Below are 9,030 nucleotides of genomic sequence, written 5' to 3'. Positions count from 1 at the left end.
CACCACATGGGGGGAATTCCAGTGCCATGATAGCAGGCATTAGGATTGTCATCTTTGGGCTTTGTCACTGGGCTGTGCTACTAACCTGTGTGCTGGTTAAGTTCTGAACACTTTAGCGAACCGTAGCAGAGAAGAGAAGATGGGGGCATGTGGGGGGTAGGGGAGAGGAGTAAGGCGTTGGCCAAACCTCAAAGAAAGAGGTGGTGTGTCCATCGAGAGAGATCGATGATGACCATCGTTGTCATCCAGCTGGGGGATGGGGGGAGGGTGGTGGTGGGGTGTGGGGGAGGATGCTTATGAATCTATCTGTGAATGCGCAGATGGCTGAATAGTCCAATCTGCGCACGAAATGTTCGCTGACAGTTGGGGCAGACAAAGACAGGCATATCATTGTCAGGGAGCTTGTTTCCCCGTGACTTTCTGGCCTGCCTCTTCTGAACAGCTGCAGCAGTCCTGTTGGCCTTGCACAACTTGGCGCCTTTGTGCACAGCAGCGCGCCATTTGTCACGGTCCACTGCAGATTCCTCCCAGGAGTCAGGGTTGATATCAAACGCTTTAAGAGAGACTTTCAGAGTATCTCTGAAGCGCTGCTTCTGACCTCCGTGTGATCTCTTCCCTTGTTGCAGCTCGCCATAGAAGAGCCTTTTGGGCAGCCGATGGTCTGGCATGCGCGCCACGTGTCCAGCCCAGCGAAGCTGGGACTGCATCAGGATGGTGAAGATGCTGGGAAGGGTGGCTTTTGCGAGCACCTCTGTGTCTGGGGTCCTGTCTTGCCACTTGATGTTCAGTAGCTTCCTGAGGCATGTTGTGTGGAAGTGGTTCAGCTTCTTGGCATGTCGTTGGTACACTGTCCAAGCTTCGCAGGCGTACAGTAGTGTGGGGAGAACTACTGCTCTGTAGACCTTTAGCTTGGTCTCAAGACTAATGCCTCTTCTGTTCCAGACACTTGCACTGAGTCTGCCAAAAGTTGCGCTTGCTCTTGCAATCCTGACGTTCACTTCATCGTCGATGGTTGCATTGCGTGACAGTGTGCTGCCAAGGTATGTGAACCGCTCCACCGCACTGAGTCTCTGACCGTTGACTGTGATGTTGGGCTCAACGTAGGGTTTCCCTGGGGCTGGCTGATGGAGAACTTCAGTTTTCCTTGTGCTGATGGTAAGGCCGAAGTTCCTGCTGGCAGTGGCAAACTTGTCGATGCTGAGTTGCATGTCAGCTTCAGATCCAGCGTTGAGGGCACAATCATCAGCAAACAAAAAGTCTCTGATGATGTCTGTCATGACCTTCGTTTTTGCTCGAAGCCTTCTGAAGTTAAACAACTTGCCATCTGTTCGGTACTTTAGGCCGATTCCAACATCGCCATCTCTGAAGGCATCAGTAAGCATTGCAGAGAACATGAGGCTGAACAGCGTTGGAGCCAGGACGCAGCCTTGCTTGACACCATTTGTGACAGCAAAAGGAGCAGATGTTTCGCCATTGTCCTGGACTCGAGCCTGCATGCCTTCATGGAATTGGTTGACCAAGGAAATAAATTTCCGAGGGCATCCGTACTTGGCCATGATCTTCCACAGTCCCTCTCTACTCACTGTGTCGAAGGCCTCAGTGAGGTCGACATAGGTGGAGAACAGATCAGCATTTTGCTCCTGACATTTCTCTTGCAGCTGCCTTGCAGCAAACACCATGTCGGTGGTTCCGCGCTCTTTCCGGAATCCACACTGGCTCTCAGGCAAATGACCTTGGTCAAGGTGTGCTGTGAGGCGGTTTAGTAGGATCCTGGCAAGTATCTTGCCTGCGATGGAGAGCAAGGAAATGCCCCGATGGTTATCACAGGCTTGCCAGTTCCCCTTTCGCTTGTACAAGTGAATGATAGATGCATCTTTGAAATCCTGGGGGATCGTCTCTTCTTTCCACATGAGTGAGTACAGCATATGGGGGGGAGGGGAGAGGAGTAAGGCGTTGGCCAAACCTCAAAGAAAGAGGTAGAGGGAGGAGGAAGGGGTGAAAGAGGGTGGATGAGCAGGTGACACTACCTGCACACGAAAACGTTCGTTTGTGGTATGTAGCTCCCACGTTCACCTGTATGCAAGAAAGGGCTTTTGCGTGCATTTTTTTTTTTTTTTCGTGCTCTTGTTTGCATAACCCACCAAATTCTGACCTAGATTACAGGATCGCTAAAGGCTGCATTTGATCATCTGCCTCAGTATACAGTACAGACATGAAGGGAGTTCAGGATCTGTCAGGTCTGCACATCAGTTGACCCACGAGATCGGAAAATAATATATACACCCGTAATTAACCCGACAGGTGCCGTGAGCGAGATTCAAACCCAGGACTCTCAGATTGAAAGTACAACGCTTTACCCACTCGGCTGTTGCGCCTTCATCTTGGAATCGTGGGACTTAACTCTGAACCAGGCATTCAACTGGTCTTGGAAAAAAACAACAGCAAAAGAACAACAATAACAAGAGAGGCAAGGCCTTCAAGACTCACTTGTGATACACTTAAAAAAAAAAAAAAAAATCTAATCGTTGAAATGTGTTCTGTATTTGTTATTATAAAGCTTCTGGTTAAAAAAAAAAAAAGAAAGAAAAAAAAAGAAGAAAAGTCCTAACCAGATTCGAACCCCGCGTGTTCGGGTGAGAAGAAACTGTCTTACCCATTACACTGCCGTGGCTCCTTAATTGACGTTCTAAAATTTGATATTTTAACATACCTTTTTAAAGGGCGATAAATCAATTGCGGTATTCGCAGTGAGAACGCTGTTTAAATCATATCATTCTGGTGTATCTTGGGCATTCAAAAAATCTTTAAGGGCAATAAAAAAAAAGTCTTTTTAAGTCCGCGGTAAAGGAGACGTGGCTATCGCCGCAATCACACTGCAACATTTAGCCGTTTTCTCTAGATCTAGATAGATGTACCAGTTTAGTTACACCCGCCGGGAATGTAGTATGACACGGTCGATTCAATTTCTCTATTATGTTCATTCTAGTTATATAGTTTTAAAGTTGATATGAAAATTTAGTATTTTGTTAAACTAATAACATGTAGAGCCAAGTACAAGTACTTCTAAACGTCGTATGAAGTGAAAAGGACTTCATTTTGAGAAAAGTCAAGACTGGAAATTTTTTCGTTTCATCGTGATCAATTCAAGGGTATTAACTCGCATGGTTTACAATTTTAACTGTGAATTCCGACTGAATCTGTGGATATTTTTATGGCAGTTTGGGGTATAATCCAGTAAGTGATGAGGCGTTCACAAATCTTTCTCTGAATACATATTTAACGGTCTCCTTCTCCAACTTTCCATTACATGTCATCGTGTATTGTCCATTGAATATAGGATTGAACGGGCAGGTCAACAACTTGAAACAAAATGGCGTCGTTCCCGTTCGCGAAGAATATGAGCACGCGCTTTGAATGTGTATAAATATGTGTACGCAATTGATTTTTGCCCATGACCTTCAGGGCTCAGCCAATAGATCTGTAAAGTCCACTCGTCGTATTGATTTTAGTATTTTTCCGAAAAAGACCACTTGGGCATATAAACATAATGAAAGCCCTGTACACAGAGTAAAACACACACGCTTTTTATGCATTGAGTATAATTTCAAAATGTAATGTTTAAGATGAGAAAGATCAGTTTAAAGCAAATTAACTCCCGTAGCATTAATTACAGATTAATTTCCCCCCTTTTTTTTTTACTATCTGCACCAAAACGTTTGCAAAATAAATAAAACTTCCATGCTTGGCAAAAAAAGTTAAATTCCTGTTTGAACAAAAAATGATAATATTGACTGCTCTTGTTCTTGTGTCAGAATACCAGATCAAAGTGCCAAGTTTAAAGAATACAAAAAATATAAATATAACAGTAAATGCAGTTTGCATATAATGTGGCTTCTTTTTTTAAATTTTTTTTGGTGCCCATCCCAGAGGTGCAATATTGTTTTAAACAAGATGACTGGAAAGAACTGACTTTTTCCTATTTTTATGCCTAATTTGGTGTCAACTGACAAAGTATTTGCAGAGAAAATGTCAATGTTAAAGTTTACCACGGACACACACACACACACACACACACACACACACACACACACACACAGACACACACACACACACACAACCGAATACCGGGTTAAAACATAGACTCACTTTGTTTACACAAGTGAGTCAATAAAACCAATAAAAAACACACACAAAAAAACAACAACAAACAAACCACCAACAAAAAACAAAACAGATTAAAACAAAACAAACAAACAAACAACACTCAACGGGACTGAGAGACAAATTCCTCCATGTGTGTGGTGGTGGGGTGAGTATGGGATGGGTGAGGTCTGTGCGTGTGTGTGTGCGTGCGTGTGTACGCAACGTGTGTGTGTGAGTGTGTGTGTGTGTGTGAAGTGAGGTTGTTTGTGAGCGACTTTTGTTCGGGTTTTTTTTTTTTTTTTGATGTAGTTATAGTATATGTTTGTTTTTGTTGTACAAGCTGTATGCATGGCTCCTTGCGTAAATTAAAAAAAAAAGATTAAAAAATACGATTATATAATTTTCGCCTGAGTGCTTGAGACAGAGTGAGCGGAAGAGAATAAATTTTGGGGGGTAGTTGTTTGTAGTTATAGTATATGTTTTTGTTGTTGTACAAGCTGTGTATGGCTCCTTGCGTAAATAGAAAAAATAAATCAAAAATACTATTATTTAATACATATAATTTTCACCTGAGTGTTTGGGATAGAGAGAGCGGAAGAGAATAAATTTTGTAGGGTTGAGAAACGTCTGCATTCTGTGTTTGTGTTGTCTGGTGAATTGGGGTGGGTGTTAGGTGTTAAAACAGATCTGGACCTCTTCCCTAGGGGGGTCGTGACACCATGCTGCAGGGATGAAAGAGTTAAAGCATCCCAAGGCTATCGCCACGTGAGCATCTACTTCAAGTCAAGGGTAATCAACAACAACTTCCAGAGCTCCAAACATTCATATCTGATTAAAAAAAAAAAAAAAGTTCACTTCTTTCATGAAGTCCATCAGCGTCGAGTCCCTCACTTGGAGTCAACACAAAAAAGTACTGGTTGTGTGTTTACTGGGTGCCTTGTATGCACGAGAAACAGATACAGACACACACTCTGTCTGCCTCTGTCTGTTTTTCTCTGTCTGTATCTGTTTATGTCTGTCTGCTTCTGTCTGTCTGTATCCGTTTCTGTCTGTCTGTATCCGTTTCTGTCTGTCTGCCTCTGTCTGTCTGTATCTGTTTCTGTCTGTCTGCCTCTGTCTGTCTGTATCTGTTTCTGTCTGTCTGCCTCTGCCTGTCTGTATCTGTTTCTGTCTGTCTGCCTCTGTCTTTCTGTCTGTTTGCCTCTGTCTGTCTGTACCTTTTTCTGTCTGTCTGCCTCTGTCTGTCTGAACCTGTTCCTGTCTGTCTGTCTACATATATCTGCATCTGTTTCACTCTGTCTGCTTCTGTCTGTCTGTCTCTGTCTGTCTGTTTCTGTTTCTATTTGTCTGCCTCTGTCTATCTGTTTCTGTTTGTCTGTTTCTGTTTCTGTCTGTCTGTCTGCCTCTGTCTATCTGCATCTGTTTCACTCTGTCTGCCTCTGCGTGTCTGTATCTGTTTCTGTCTGTCTGCCTCTGTCTTTCTCGGCTGTGCATGCGGAGGATAATTGCGTGTGTGTTTATTTTATGAACCTTCAACCATGTGCTTTTTGGACCCTATCTCAGCAGCTCTTGACGCGCACGTGTACACAGAAGATCAAACTAGCAGGACTTCTCGTGCACGTCTACGTAGAGGCAAAGAAACAAAAAATAAGGCACTTGGGAGAAAGGGCGAGAGTGGGGATTCAAAGACAGACCCTCACGGACTTTGTATTTGTAGATCAGCGTATTAACCATACTGCCACCTTCCGGGAGTGTGAGAGACACAGAGAGAGAGAGAGAGAGAGACAGACAGACAGACAGACAAACAGACAGAGACAGAGACAGAGAAATAGAGTGTGTCTGTGAGAGAGAGAGAGAGAGAGAGAGAGAGAGAGAAACAGAGAATGAGAGAGAGAGAGAGCGAGAGAGAGAGAGAGGTGGTGCTGAAAGCGATGTGTTGTAAGCAAGGGTTAGGGAGGAGGTGGTAGGTGGAAGGAGGGGAGGAGGGCTGCGGACAAGGGGAGGGAGGGGGGGTAGGTAGTGGTGTCTTTTTTTTATTATTATTTTTTTGTGTGTGCTTTTTTTGGTAGTGTACAAAGGTTTTAAACAAAACAAAACAAAACAAAAAAAAACAAAAACCAAATTAAAACAAAAGAAAGATTGTGTCAATTTTCATCGGACCACCAGCTAATGAGTACCAACAACTCGCGGAGGAGCCGACATCTCATTGACGAAACTCAAAGGGCAGGGCAGGGCAGGGCAGGACAGGGCAGGGCAGGGCAGGGTCAATGAGTAGTGCCAGAAGGAAGTACGATAAACATTCTAACGATTTCGACCCTCGGTGTTCTTGCTCTGAACGATCTGTTTGTTTTAATGAGGGAAGGATGGACGGGCAGGCTGGTGAACAGACAGACGGACAGAGAACAATCATTTGAACTGCTTGTTTTACAGTCTTGGGCTGAAACGTCCATTTTCCTGCAGATACTCATATAATAAAAAAAAATAAAAATCACAAAATTCTACAAAATCACCCGTGTACGTTACAATTTAAAAAAAGAAAAAGAAAAGAAGAATAAAAAAAAATGTGCACATCAAAACACACAAACATGGAATGGATTTGCACACCAATGCAGAAAAAAAATACACGTAAAGAATCACGAAAGAACACCAACAACAAACATGACATGAATTTGATCATGTTTAATGAAGCGAAACTCACTAAACGTGTAGTGAACATCGGAGAGAGACCTTTGTCATGGCCTTGAACAACAAAACTATTCACCTTTCTCTGGTTGATAGAGGATTCCACAGAATGAATGAATGAATGGTTGAATGAATGATTGAATGGTTGAATGAATGGTTGAATGAATGATTGAATGAATGAATGGTTGAATGAATGATTGAATGAATGAATTGTTTCTGTAATTCATAGACCTTCCATCGCCTGGAGAAAAATCTCACATTCTAGTGTGTATTCATACGGATCATGGGTGACAGATATCAACAATAACTACAAGGGCAGGACAAAATCATTGTAACTGATAATACTACTATCAATACTAATCCTATCAACGAATAATGATGATGATGATGATGATGATGATGATGATGATGAAATGACAACAACAACAGAAAAACAAAATCAATAATAATAATAATAATAATAATATTTTTAGATACCCTTGCAAACTATTACCATGTTTGTACTGGAATTATCAAATGCGTCATAAGCTATATTTTCATTGTAATATGTAACTTGTTACATGAAAATGTTATGGTGATGATATTGAAGAGAAAATATAACCGTAAATGAATGCATGGGAAAAAACAAAACAAAACAAAACAAAAAAGAAAAAGAAAAAAGGAAACAAACAAACAAACAAACAAACAAAAAAACACCCTAGCATTGAGTCTTCCACCCCGTAGATATCGTCTTCCCAAACATAAGAAAGCATAATCCTTACTTTCCATAAAATAAAAACTAGCATTACTAAGTTACCTGGTGTGTTTCCCCACACAGTTAACGAAGCATAGCCCTTACCCTTATAAAATGAACAAAGGGTTGCTTCCACTTCCATCAGTTTTCTTACAATCACAAATGTGAAGTCTGGAATCAAACATAGATCAGGTGTCCATTTTCCGAAATAGGCGACATCTCTTTCCTCTCAGACAACTCTGACAACAAAGTGTTTGATATTATGAGAGCTCTGAGATCATCATTGAAAAGAAAAGTTTGGTATCCTTCAGGTCGCTTTCCGTTTCTACACCCGTTCGGAAGTTTCAAAGAGACCATGTTTGAAACATACCGAGCCGATTTAAAAAAGAAAAGAAAAAAAAAGAGAGCAATATAAACATTCTTTCAAGTTGTGTCCATTCTCTCTCTCTCTCTCTCTCTCTCTATATATATATATATATATATATGTGTGTGTGTGTGTGTGTGTGTGTGTGTGACCAAGTGCTATGCTTGCTCCAATACTTGCCTCACGCACAAGCTGTATTAGCAGATGACAGTTTTCGCAACTAACCCAGCACAGAATGTGTGACGTCACTCCGTTTACATCATTTTGTCCTCTTCGCCAGACAACCTACTCACGCTGGACCAGTGTCGCATCGCAGTACATCATTGGCTGAGCGGAAACTTGTGTTTCTGCACCACAGTATTTAATTAATAGATCTTTTGTCAGATCATTAAACTACAAGTATTATATACTGGCAGTATCGTCGCAATTCCATCTTTAAATCTATTCCTTTTATGTTTGCCTACGTTAAACTGATTTAACGCAGTTTGTAATTTTCAGCGACGAGCTCGTTAAAACTGACCCTGTTCAGGTGCCTTAAATTAAGATTATAAATTTATCTTAAATAACCAACACTTCCCTTTATACTCATTATAACGTTGGTGTTGAGCTCTTTCTTTTGCAACTTATCTGACGTAAATCAGTTCAGGAATCATTTAGAAATCTGTCACTGAACACCTTGTAAAAAAACACAGTTGTCATTGGATTTGGCCTGATTAGTGACGATCTGCTTGCAGCACACTTGACGGTCTTTGCAGTCCACTTGCATAAATTGGCACAGTTAGTGATGAGTGGTCATTTCATACCTGGTCAGTCATCTGACCAGAGCTGCTCTCTCTCTCTCTCTCTCTCTCTCTCTCTCTCTTGTTGCGTCGCCGGCAGTGTGAGTGTGTGTTGTGTGTGTTCTCACAACAGCTAACATCTCGCTACATATCACTGTAAGTACTAGTGTGCAGAATGTGTTGATTTGTAAAGTGTATTGTTCAACACAGTACTTGTGTTCATAGGAGTATGTTCAGTTATTGCTTTGTTCAGTTAATTCTTTGTTCAGTTATTGCTTTGACATGTAGTCACAGCACAACTATGATTGATAAAGAAAATCGCCATGTTG

Source organism: Babylonia areolata, chromosome 14 (genome assembly GCF_041734735.1).
Source record: "Babylonia areolata isolate BAREFJ2019XMU chromosome 14, ASM4173473v1, whole genome shotgun sequence".
In the NCBI taxonomy this organism is placed as follows: Eukaryota; Metazoa; Mollusca; class Gastropoda; order Neogastropoda; family Buccinidae; genus Babylonia; species Babylonia areolata.
The sequence above is the reverse complement of the archived record's forward strand: the minus strand, read 5'-3'. Positions refer to the sequence as shown.